The following is a 13,532-nucleotide window of genomic DNA, read 5'->3' as shown; positions in this document are numbered from 1 at the left end:
TCTATATCTATATCTATATCTATATCTATATCTATATCTATATCTATCTATCTAGAGAGAATATGTCAGAGGTGGGGGAGGGGCAGAGGGAGGGAAGAGAATCCCAAGCAGACTCACACTGAGCATAGAGCCCAATGCAGGGCTCAATCTCACAATCCTGAGATCATGATCTGAGCCGAAATCAAGAGTCAGATGTTCAGGGGCGCCTGGGTGGCTCAGTTGGTTAGGCGACTGCCTTCGGCTCAGGTCATGATCCTGGAGTCCCTGGATCAAGTCCCGCGTCGGGCTCCCTGCTCTGCAGGGAGCCTGCTTCTGCCTCTGGCCCTCCCCCCTCTCATGTGCTCTCTCTCTCTCATTCTCTCTGTCTCAAATAAATAAATAAAATCTTTAAAAAAAAAAAAGAGTCAGATGTTCAACCAACTGAGCCACCCAGTTGCCCCAAAGTCAGTAATATTTAAATGTTATATTTATATATAGAATATATTGAATATTGTTTTGAGTAGAAAATAAAGGGACAGTGAAAGAATTCTCTTCAATTGGCCTCTTCCTCTTGGTGTCCTAAATTTTTCCCTTCACTGATTTATTTTTAAAAGAATGAAAATGAAGCCTGGCAAAAAGAAAGGAAGTCCATCCCAACTCTGTCCACATCACTGGATCCATTCCCTCCCCTGCCATGCAGTCCTCTATTCTCTCCAATATCTTTTCCTCTCCCACCATCTCACAATCAAAATTTTTCTCCCCCGCGTCCAATTGTTTTCATGCCACAAGCTGATGGACACTTTTCAGACTTCATGTTACTTGGTAGCTTGTCAGCACTTCCTACCGATAAGCACTTTCTTTTTCTTGAGATACCCTTTCTTTGGCTTCTTGGGATAGCCACTTCCTGATTTTCCTACTACCTCTCTGGCTACTGTTCAGCCTCTGGCCATCCTCCTACTCTACCCACCCTTTAAATGCTGGTGTTCCTCAAAGATCCATCCTAGGTGCTCTTCTCACTCTACAACCTTTCCCAGGTACACATATCCATACCCTTGGCTCCGATGACTGTCTTCTTATGTCTCGAATCCACACTCATTCCCTAAGCTCCAAATTCATCTGTTCAACAGCCTAATCAGACTTTTTGTTGTATGTCTAAAGGGCATCTCAAACTCAACCACAAATCCTGAACCTGACCCCTATTCTGACCCCACAAAATTGGTCCTCATCCAGTATTTCCTATTTGAAGAACAGCATCACTACCCATCCAGAAGCATGAAGCCAGAAACCTTAGGACTCATGACTCTCCTTCTCCTTCACTCCACATACCCAGTCAATCACCATAGCCTGTCAGTTTTACCTTCTAATGTCTCTAGTGTTCTCCACTGAGAGCATCTCTAATGCCACTACCCTGATCCAGGTCTCCCATCATTTCTCTCCTGTTTCACTTCAAGGGTCTCCCCATAGGCTTTCTTCCATCCACCTCTGCCCTCCTCCCCACATTGCTCCTCCAACCTAAAGTCAGAATGATCTCTTTAAATACAAACATGACATTTTACTACCCTGCTTAAAACCCTTAATGGCTTCCCATTGCCATAACCCCAAAACGAAATCTCTGGCCTTCATCTCATCCAATGCTCCCCTTTGCTCTAGGTACTTGAGTCACACTGACCTTCTCTCAGAAATGTTAGGGGACTCACATCTGCTTCTTTGTACCTCAGGGTGTTTGTACAGCTCTTTGCCATTCAGTATTATCTTCTCATACTTAGAATTTCCAGTTATCTTATAAAACAAAAACAAAGATCTTTCCCCATGGGGGCCTTCCCGTCCCACCTTCCACTCTTCCCCAGACTGACCAGGCCCTCTTGAAATATGGTTTCAGAACTGTCTTTACTTGCTCACTTAGAGCTAAGTAATTAGTTTTGAGATGTCTATCTCCCTTGGTAGAGTATAAACTCTATGAGTATAGGAACCATGTCTGTTATTTACTGCTGCACCTTCAGAATCTAGTTGAGGGCCACACTCATGGAAGCTCTCAATTAAAATGTTTGTTGAATGAATCCATAAAAGACTTTGTTTGTTGAGGCACCTGGGTGGCTCAGTCAGTTAGGTGTCCGCCTTCAGCTCAGGTCATGATCCCAGGGTCCTAAAATTGAGCCCCACATTGGGCTCCCTGCTCGGTGGGGAGTCCGCTTCTCCCTCTCCCTCTGCCCCCCTCCCCCCGGCTTGTGCTCTCTCTCTCTGTCTCAAATAAATAAATAAAATCTTAAAAAAAAAAAAAAAGACCATCTAACTTGTAGAGGCTCATTCTGAAAGGAGTCACTCCAGACACCACTTGGGGTTGCCGAATTCCATGTGGGAAATAGTGGCAGCCCCTAGCGACTTGCTGCTTGAATCTCCAGTGGAGCTTGGATACAGACACTCTTCACTAATAACATATGTCTCCTCTGGGGACTAACAACCATACATCTCTTCACTAATAACCATGTCTACTCCGCTAATAGCCATAGGTCCTCCCTGGGGTTGGTTAGGGAAATCACTACTGTTTCTAAGTGAATAAGCTTTGGAATTCATAGTGCTATCCATTTGAGAAGCAGCTAGGTCCCAAGTCAGTGCCTGTAATTAATTTGGAATTGCTACTTCCTCAGACCTACTACATCTTCATTAGATGTATCTCTTTCAGCCCAAAGCCTAGAGATGCTCACTGTACCTTTTTTGCTCTGAAGGATGGCCGTCTCTTTGACGTATACCATGTAAACCACATTTCCTGTCATATCATTCTAAACATACCTTTCTAATTTGATGAAAATCTGTTTAATTGTATCCACAGAGCCTAGAACAGTGTCTGGCACATGACAGGCACTCAATACATTTTCGTGGATGAACGAATGAAATGCATGAAAACTATGAGCACATTTATCAAGGAAGTCATCCAGAAGAAAGGAATGTTTAAGCTAGAGTTCTAAAGAAAGAGGAATAGTTAACTATGAGAATAGAAGAAGGGAGAATATTCCAGGAAAATGCATGTAAGGTGTTGGACAGGGAGAAAACAGATGTTCCTAAGGAACCAGGAAAGCTCAGGGGAAATCCCAAACTCCTAACCATAATTTACATGACCAGTGGGGTTCAGCCTCTTCTTCTCTAACCTCTCCCTCCAGTCATTCCCCCCACCAACCTCACCACTTTTCCTCCGACAAATGCTTGGCAAATATTTGTCAAATGAATGAATGGCTGCAGCAGAGAGAGAATGAATCTGAAAGATCACTCTGGGTGTTGTGTGGTGTAGGGATCATGTGTGTTCAAAATGTGGCCATGGGAGGCCAGTTGGAAGGTAGAATGGTCCAGGAGGGGTGATAGTGAACTGGGCTGGTGGTAGGTGGGGTTGGAATAAAAAGAAGTGGAGGAAACTAGATTATGTTCAGCCTGAAGAAGTAACAAAGGGGCGCCTGGGTGGCTCAGTTGGTTGAGCGACTGCCTTCGGCTCAGGTCATGATCCTGGAGTCCCAGGATCGAGTCCCGCATCGGGCTCCCTGCTCGGCGGGGAGTCTGCTTCTCCCTCTGACCCTCTCCCCTCTCGTGCTCTCTGTCTCTCATTCTCTCTCTCTCTCAAATAAATAAATAAAATTTAAAAAAAAGAAGAAGTAACAAAGTCTGGTTGTAGCATAATTGATGGGATTAACACATACAAAAAAAGAATAAAAATATTTTTGGCCATTTTGGGGTTGTTGTTGGCAAAATTAGGCATTACCTCCACCCTAGGTTTTGGATGCTTAGGCAAAACTCCTCCATTACTTTTCCTCCATCATTTTCAAGCGGCAAAGGAACCTCCTGGAAAATGGGTATTAGGAGACCAACATGACTAACTTCCTTTGGATGTTTACACATTAAAACAAGTTTGATGGCCTGGGTGGTCCAGACTGAGGTCAGACAGACAGGCAGGGACTCACAACCAGGAAGGGGCTGTTTGGAAGAAAACCCGAGTCCACAGCAGGGGTTCAGGAGCTATCCAGGCAGTGGGTGTGGCTGATCTTATTAACCCCTCCTGCCACACCCTCCCAGCTATATAGCTAAATGCCTCTGCAATCCTCCCCAGCTTGTGGGGTTGGTCAAGAACCTCTAGTCTGGCAGAGCCAGTCAACCCATCCTTGAAAGACTGCAGCTGAGTTCCCATTCTCCAAGCAGGCACACCAGCTGTCAAGAGAGTAGAGCTGATTTGTGCACAAAAGTAAGCAACCCTGGGCACTTCTAGGGGAGGGAATCTAGGACTTCTGGGGAGGGGAGGGGATCCCAGGAGTTACTTGACTTCCAGCTAATTTCAGAGGGGAAGGACTGGTGTTGTTGTAGTTCAGATATCATAGAAAATGGGCTTTATTTTGCAAATGGCTCAGCCTGTTCAGGTGGAATCATGCAAATGACACATAGCAAGCAGGGAGTCTAGAGAAGACAAAGTATACATATGATTATTTCAAGTGTGATCAGTACTGTGAAAGAGAAGCTAAGCATTCCAAGAGAGTAAATATGGGGTCTCAGCTAGCTAGAAAAAGCTTCTGTGATGAAGTGACATTTCAGTGGAGGACTGGAGAGGAGGTAGAGAGTGTGACCAGGGAAGGGAATGGCTTGGGGAGAGGCTTTAATTTAGGAATTGAGGAATTGGGCAGGCAAGAAAAGATCAGCAAGCAAGTGAGAGGAAGAACGGTGGGCAACACCGCTGGAGATGTGGTCAGGGTAGAACATGGTGGCAGAACGTGTGAACCATGTGAAGATTTTGGACTGTGAAGCAATGCAAGTCTGAAGCAGGGGTATGACCTCATCAGTTCAGGTCATATATGTTTTCCATTCCCTTGAGAATAATCAAGCCAGGAGTAAAGCCAAGGCTGAGTGAGATTGGGCTGGACTAGGCTATGGCAAATTCTCCATGGTTATGAATGTCTCTTTGGGCAGCTTAGCACATCTTGACACGTTCTTGTATGAATCTCACATTCTGAAGGATCATAAATATTACCGTTATTACCAAATAAAAGTGGCTAATGTTTGTGTAGCACTTTAAGGCTTTTACAGACACTATCTATTTGATTCTCAAAGCAACTCTGTGAAGTAGGCCCTGCTACCAGCCCCATTTTATATAGGAGAGGGGTGCTCAGCAAGGCTTACTTGCTTATAGTCAGATAAGTACTAAATCTCAGAAAGGCCAAAGCAGGATCCTGAACTAATTCTCTAACTCAGAAACCTGTGCCCTATTCATTTGGTCATATAACCGTCAAACAGAAGGCTCCAAAAAACTAATGAAGATTTAGAATATTTACAAGGATGAGTAAGAATATGAATTTGGGGGCTGGGTGGGACTAACAGATTCAATTTTGAACATGTTGAATTTGAAGTGACTACAAGATCTTCAAGTGGAGAAGCCAGTAGACACATACAAGGATGTGGAGCAAGGAGAGGATTATAGTGGGTCTGTTCTGTATTTATTTTAGAGTTAAGGGTCTTCAGAGCTTGCTGCCTTGTTATGGGACAAATCCAGTGGATTAACCCTACCAGAGGTTAGTCTACTATCAACAGAGAGATGATTCTATGGTAGAAAAGCTTTTCTGTTCTGGAAACCAAATTTAAAACTTGACTATATTAAGCATTTGTCTTTTAGGGAGAAATCTATAAACAGAATATAATATAATCAGTCGACGAACATGATTTGTAATACCATGATGGATATTGATAACTTAATCATGGGATTCTAACTTAATTAAAAAAACTAGTTGCCGAATATAACTGCTTAGCTACATTCCAGGTGGGCATGACAATCGTGTATAATGAGCTGGTGTAGGTGGTGGTATGAAAAAATGTTAGGGGTAATCAAAAGCTCAATTTGATCAGTGATGTTTAGGTTTAAAAACTAATCACTTGCTGCTGTAAAAGTATACTTTCTAAAGAAGACCGCCACTGTTTTGAGGCTACAAAGGGCAGTCTCCTTTGTAGAGGATACTGTATGTGTTTTCTCTCCACCGATAGATTCTAAGCTCCTTTGGGTTAAAGACCACCTTTGTGTGCCTCAAACTTCTAATATGGTGCCATCCAGGCATTCAGTACTTGTAAAACGAAGGAAGGAAGGCATCAAAGTAGTAGTGAAAATTGGGACCCTCAGTCTTTTTTTTTTTTTTTTTTAAGATTTTATTTATTTATCTGAGAGTGAGAGAGAGAGCACAAGCAGGGGGTGGGGGGCAAAGAGGCAGAGGGAGAAGCAGACTCCTCTCTGAGCAAGGAGCCAGGACCCCGGGATCATGACCTGAGCTCAAGACAGATGCTTAACCCACTGAGCCATCCAGGAGCCCCGGGACACTGAGTCTTAATGAGGCTCTTAGGTGACCAAATGAAATTTCTTTGGTTAACCTGGATGGTAATATGTGGTTATTTTTGGAGTAACCTCTTTTCTCATCTAAGTCCCCACTCAAATAAGTAAGTGAGTAAGTAAGTAAGTAAATAAATAAGATTTGAGATGTGAAAGTTTATTTTTACAAGGCAAAAGCCATTATATTGTTAAAGCTGTATTTTCAAATAAGATGGCAAATTGTTTTATATGGAAATTCGTACTTTAAGCAGGTCCTGTCCTCAATATACAGTATGATTACTACTAAGGAAAAAAATCCCACCTCCACATAGACAAAATAACAGCAAGGAAATTTACCAAAATGTATACTACCCTCTACCATTTAAAAAAATCTATTTTCGTGGCGCCTAGATGGTTCAGTCTGTTATTGTCTGCCTTCACGGCTCAGATCATGATCTCAGAGTCCTGAGGTTGAGCCCCATGTTGGGCTCCCTACTCAGCACACCCTCTCTCTCTGGCCTTCTCCCCTGCTCATGCTCTCTCTCTCTCAAATAAATAAATACAATCTTTTTAAAAATCTATTTTCAAAATATCTTCAATATGAATTAGAACTTCTGTTACAAAGAGGTGTTTTTTTTTTAATTCCGTTTTCCTCAAAAGAGCATATAGTTCTAATACAAGAGATTTTTGCACCTGTAACCAAAGTATATTTTTCTGAGTCAAAGTATTTTTTTTTTTTAAATAAAATAAAGTCCCTGGGATGTTCAGTAAACACTCGGTAATGAGTAAGTTTAATGCATCTATTGAGGACCATTTCCTAAATACACTCAACACATTAAAAAAAAGGCACAGGATGTGACAGAAAGCTTTGGTTACAATAGGTGTGGGAATTTTTGATGAATCACACAGATTAACCCAGAGAATTAGGCATCTCTTACATACCTTTGACAATGACCAGTGAACGTATAAATAGCTTTATGTTTTCTCTGCAGCACTATTCTTCACCAAACCAAATTCTTCCTTCAGGTGTGTTGACCAAATACTTCTGCTTCTCTCTTTACACTGTGAATCAGGTAAAATACACATGTCCAGATTTCCAGTCATGATCTTCCTACCCCTTTGCTCACTTTCTCTGAAAAACGTTTTTTTTCCTCCCTGATTAAAAACATCTTAACCTCCCACCATGAAATTTTTTTTAATTCAGAAAAGTATAAATAAGGAAATCACAATCATTCACAATCTCACTGCTTTTAAACAATCACAGTTTATATTTTCTTCCATCTTTTAAAAATGAGTCTATGTATATAAATAATATTCTTTACACCATTGAGATAAGCTGCACTGTTTTTGTACCCTGCTTTCCCCCCTCTCCTAGTTAACACTATTTATAGGCATTTCCCCTTGTCATTGGAAACTTTATCAACTTCATTTTTTAAAAAGACTTATTTATTTATTTTAGAGAGAGAGAAAGAGCATGCACAAGCGGGGGGGGGGGGGGGGGGGGCGGGCGAGGGAAGAGGCAGAGGGAAAGGGAGGGAATCTCAAGCAGACACCCTGCTGAGCACAGACCCTGAGATCATGACCTGAGCCAAAACCAAGAGACGGATGTTCAACCACCCAGGCGCCCCTATCAACTTCACATTTAATCAGTGGCATAATAATTCACCATGTCAATATACTCTGTTTTTCAAGATGCAAAGGTCTCCAGGTCCTAACGGGCTGTTCAAACCCATTTTCATGACCACTGGTGAATGACCTTCCTGAGGGCAGCTCTGCTCCTTACTCATCCCCATCTGGACACTGACTATCTGGAAGTGCCTGATACCAGACGGAGCTGGCTTAGAGGAAATTGGGTCCTAAGCATTAAAGAGAGAGAGGTGCAAAGGGACAGATCAAACCATGCTTTGCCTTCCACATCACTTGAGTCTTCTCAGCTTAAAAAGGAGGCCACAGAAACAAATCCCTCAGCAATTTTTAAAAGGCTTAGGATAGAAGCTTTTTTCCTTATGCAAAGATGCACCCGGAACAATGGGGAAATTAAGAGCAGGAGGAGTCCTAGGAGGAGAAGGAAATGGCAGCCCCACCCAGCTGGCTCAGGATGGGAGAAAAGGTGCTTGAAGGACGACTGTAAATGCTCAGAGACACAATTAGGTTCTGGAATCTTAATACTGATTAGTTGAAGGGCCCAGGCTGACAGAAGGAGGGTGATGGACCCAAGCGAGTACTGGGAATCTGATTTTTCTGAGGTGCTGAATTAAGAGATGGGAGGTGTTTGGGGAGGGTGGGGGGTGAACAGAAGAAACAGGAGAACTTAAATGGTTGGTGATAGTTCACTTTGTAATCTGGCTCCTTCCTCCCATTTCCCCACCTTCATTCAGAAGACACAAATCATTGGGGCACAAATCATACAGCCATTCATTTTCATGTGAGTGGATTCAGCTTAACCCTAAAGCTGTGAACAATCTTTTCTTTAACATCTTGTGACTGAAATGGCCTTGGGAAGTTGGAGGAAGTCCATGAGGATCTTGACCTTTACCACCAGGCGCCCTAGGTACTTGGGATGCCATTTCTGTGGCTAACCCTGCAGCTGTGGAAAGACCACCTCTTAGATCCTAGACCTTTCTCCTGGCCCAACCTCTCCTCTGACTCTCAGCTCCCCTTAGAGGGTGTTGCTCCTGCCCTCTGAACTCAGGCTCTTTTTTGGGTCCCCTCAGAAACTTTGCTGCTGGGAATGTAAAGAACACTCCAGCCTGGCAGGCACACAGGGCCTGCTAGGAGAGGACACTGAACATGGATTCTGTATTTCTTAAAATTGTGTCCAAAATTGTGTATCCCAGAAACTACTAGAGATTAGGGATGTACATGGTATTTTAACACAAGTCAGAGTTTAATAGAGAAGTCTCAAGACACCTGTTTTATGCTAGATTCTAGGGTGTTTTTGTGCCAAAGTCTAGGGTAATTTTTCCCCTTGGCTATCCCCAACCAAAGCCTAAATGTTATATTATTTTTTTTAAACTATACTTTAGTTAAGCAAGTAATACACAAAAAACATATGCTTGTTATAAAAAGTAAAAAGTTCACATTTTAGGATAAAAAAGGCCAGGTCCCCCTTCACATACTTATGTACTCCCAATCCTGCTCCTTCCTCATGGGAGAGACCTGTTAACAGTGTGGTTAACTGTTTCCAGATAATAGATTATATAGAATTTTTTGTTTTATACAATGGAGTTATATAATACATATTATCTGCTGACTTGCTTTTTTAAAAAACTTAATCATATATCTTGGAAATCTTTGCATGTCAGTGTATACTGGTCTATCAAAAATTTTAAATGAATTATATATAATTTTCCATTCTGGGTATATAAACAATTTATTTAATAAATTCATTAATTTATTTAATTTGTTACTATGCCTTATTCATGGGCATTTAGATTGTTTCCAGTATTTTGCTTTTATGAACAATGTTGCAGTGAACATCCCTACTGATAAAACTTTGCATATGTGTGCAAGTATTTTTTATATGAAAGATTTCTAAAAGAAGAACTGTTAGATCAAAGACAATATCCACTAAGTTTTTTTTTTTTTTTAAGTTTTATTTATTTATTCATGAGAGTCAGAGAGAGAGAGAGAGGCAGAGGCAGAGAGAGAAGCGGCCTCCCCACCGAGCGGGGAGCCCGATGCGGGGCTCGATCCCAGGACCCCGGGATCATGACCTGAGCCGAAGGCAGACGCTTAACCATCTGAGCCACCCAGGCGCTCTCCACTAAGTTTTTGATGGGCATTGTAGGAGAGGGAAAACTTCACTATTTTTCCTGCTAGCAATCAAGTTCATTGGCTGGGGACCGATAATTAGACTGATAAAAGAAACAGGAAACACACAGAAGTGTATTAACATGTACATTGCACACATATGGGAGCACTCAGTGATGAATAACTCAAAGCAATGGTTAGAATTTGGGCTTGTCTAGCATCTCAACAAGAGAACAAGACATTGTTAGAGAAGTGACAAGACAAAGGAAAAGGACTTGGAGTCTCTAGGGCAGAAAATTGTAGGAAGGTAAATATAGGGGGATACTAGTGGAAGAGAAGGGCCAGTTAATAGTTTGCTATGTAGATTCCTCTGGTGCCATCTCTGGGTTGATGAGGGTCTAGAGCTGTCTCTGGTGATGGGCTTCTGCCCTTCCTGGTAAAGAAGGGAGGAAGGACACCTTTGTAAGTGTATGTCCCGCTTTTAGGCAAATAGGGGGAGTGCCAAGAGCTTTTCTTATATCTGCTTCTCAAGCACCTTCAGCTCAAAATAATCTTTATGCCATAGGGGCATATTTTGGGATGGCATATTCTGCTCCTCTTCAATATCAAACGATTTCATCTAAAAAGTCTGTACAAATTTACACTGCCACCATCAATGTATGAAACAGTCCACTTCCATATATAGCATACTCACAGAATATGCTATTGTTATTCTTTTAAATAATTTAAATGGATCAAAGATAGGATCTCACTATTGTTTCAGTTTGCGTTTCTCTGATTACAGCAAGACTTCTTAATATTTATGGCAACTTTTATATATTATGGATATATATCCTTTGTTACATTTGCTGCAAAGGACCTAAAGATTTAAACTGTATAACCATCCTGGGGACACTTTTCTCCTGCCAGTAGCTATTTGAATTGCTGAGTACTAGGTGTAAACAATCACATACTATAGTTAATCATGGAGATATCATTAAAGGGAAATAGTGTTTCAAAGAAATAGCTTACTAGTACATGATTAACTGACAAGTAAATGATTCAGAGTCTGAGAAATTCCAGAGAAGAAGAGAGGGACACAGGTGGGCCCAGGAACTGGTTCTGAACTGACCCGCTGGCATTTTCGGATGAGGAGGTTGGGAAGAATCTGTGATTTTCGTTGTGTTCTTTAGACCCCTAGGGCTCTACAGAGAAGCCGGGGGGTTTGAATGACAATTTTGCCACTTACTAGGTAGTTGACACTTGGCAAGTTACTTAATATCACTGATGGTCTGTCTGCTCATCTGTAATATGGAGTTAATAATATCTTGTTGGCTAGTTGTAGGGATAGAAGGAGATAATGCATATAAAGCCTGGGCTTAAAAACACTCAATAAGTATTACCCAGATATAAAACTATTGTTACAGGTGTTAAGATATCTCCATGTTCCGAAATGCTTGGGGAGGATTTCGTGTAAAAGGTAGATGCTGAGTTTTGCTGGAAGAATGGAGACGGTGGGGATGTAGAGATTGGGGAAGGGACCATCCAGAGGTAGAGCCAGCCGGGCATGATCTATTAGGAAGACACAACATGAATGAAGCAGAGTTTATTTATGGGCTACTGGGAGATAAGAATGGATAGATATGTTGGTACCACGTTATGGAGGGCTTTGAATGCTTGACAAAGAAATTTGGACTTGAACTTTTAGATAATATGACATTTTTCTTCTTGCACACTTTAAGAGACACAGAAACGCTGCAATAGTCTCATCACTTAGGAATCTTCAAGTGCTCTCACAAAGACATACCCTTTCACATTTTTTTAAAGGGAAGAAATGAAAAAGAATGACATATTTATGAAAGCACTAAACTGACAATAATAATGAGAAGTGGGAAGAGACAAGACACTGACAGAGGAGCTAGACTAAATGCAGGGACAAAGGCTAGAGAAGGGAAGGAGCCGAGTGCACCTGATGTTTGGTGGCAGGTACCAAGTCTCACGGCTGGCTGTGCCTCAATAATTTACCCTTTGTTATCTCTGTCTGGAGCTTTCCGGTCTTTCACCGGTAGCCTAATTGCCTAGGACATTGCTGGCTGTAGATGCTTTTAACCTGCCCAGTCTTCATCCAAACTAGCTTTAGGAAGCCCTGGAAGTCAAGTGTTTACTAGCCTGTCACATACCCATGGATGCACAGGGAGGTCCCTCTTTTCTTCTTGCGAACACCTTTGTTTGGGTCCTCTTAGCCTTTTTATCTAGGTTATTACGACAGAGTCTCACTGCCTTTCCCACCCTAGACTTTTGCCCTCTGTTTGGGCTACATACCATAGCCAGATTAATCCTGACCTACAGCTTTGATGGTGCCACTTCTGTTCAAAAACCTGCCTCTAGTCAAAGTAACATTTTCCCCTAAATACAAAAGGAATACATGTTCAAAGCAAAAGCTTGGACAATACCAAAAAGCTCCAAGAAAAGAAAAATTTTCCATAGTGTCACCACCTAAAGATAATCCGTACCATACCAAGTTTGAGGCTTTTTATGCTGCTTTTTAATACCTCATGAATTATTTCCCCATATTCTTTGTTCTTTTTGTTGGTTACATTGAAATGAGAGGAATAAAGTTTACGTATCCAACTCTTACTGTAGGATATTTGGGTTGGACTGAAGATCCTGTTGTTTACGTTTTTGTACACAAATTATGATTTTTCTTAGGAAAAATTCCCAGAAGAGGAATTTATGGCTCAAATGTATTTACGTTTTAAGGCTTTCTTTTCTTTTGTGATAAATACTGATAAATTGCCCTCAGAATAATGGTGTACCATTTTATCCTTCCACTGTAGATAGGTGTACCCATTACTACTGAATCAAAGAGCAGCATCTTGGGCTGGAGTCAAGCAGCCCCTCAGGTTGGCCCTGCTGCCCTCATGGGCTTCTCTCTTCCCCTACAGCCCTCTTGCCAAGTTATTCTCCTCTTACTTTATCCATGCTGCATATGTTACTTCAGCAAATATCTCAGAGCACTACCAGGGAAGGCAGGAGACTGTGAAAGTTAAGAGGGAAGGCTCTGGAGCCAGGCTGCATGGGTTTGAATCCCAGCTCTGCCCTATAATTTCCTGCATGTGGGGAACAATATTAACACCTCCACCACAGGGTGGTTGAAAGAACAAGAATGATTTCAGACACATAAAATGCTTCTGATGGTGCCTGGCATGTAGTAGGTATTCAGTGAGCATTAGCTATCATCAATAGCAATTAGGAACCATGCTCCATCCTAGGCATGGGGGATCCAGGTGTGAGAAAACGGCCAAGGTCTCTGCTTCTGCAGAACTAATTCTAGATACTATTTAGTGCCCAGCAGAGAATAAAGAGGGTGTTGTGATGGCAAGCAATAGGGTGAGAGGTGGGGCATCATATTCAGTGGCTGAAGAAAGCCCCTGTGCAGTGGTTACCTCTGAGCTAAGACCCAAGGGCCGAGATGGAGCCATCCTTGAGAGCAGGGCCACCT

The 13,532-nt window shown here is 42.0% G+C and overlaps 1 protein-coding gene across 3 annotated transcripts in view; it reads right to left on the bottom strand.

Moving 5' to 3' along the window:
• ADAL (adenosine deaminase like) overlaps positions 1 to 13,532 on the bottom strand; it is an 86,234-nt gene that overhangs the window by 63,685 nt on the left and 9,017 nt on the right. For 2 of the 3 annotated variants that reach the window (XM_034994115.1, XM_034994120.1), the window contains exon 1: positions 7,241 to 7,611. The gene's annotated coding sequence lies outside the window, so the exon portion shown is untranslated. Of the gene's footprint in view, positions 1 to 7,240; positions 7,612 to 13,532 lie in introns of those variants that run through there. The other variant, XM_034994116.1, reaches the window with a different exon arrangement.

Source organism: Mirounga leonina, unplaced genomic scaffold (genome assembly GCF_011800145.1).
Source record: "Mirounga leonina isolate KUSES-001 unplaced genomic scaffold, KU_Mleo_1.0 Mir_91, whole genome shotgun sequence".
NCBI classification, from domain to species: Eukaryota; Metazoa; Chordata; class Mammalia; order Carnivora; family Phocidae; genus Mirounga; species Mirounga leonina.
The sequence above is the reverse complement of the archived record's forward strand: the minus strand, read 5'-3'. Positions and strand labels throughout refer to the sequence as shown.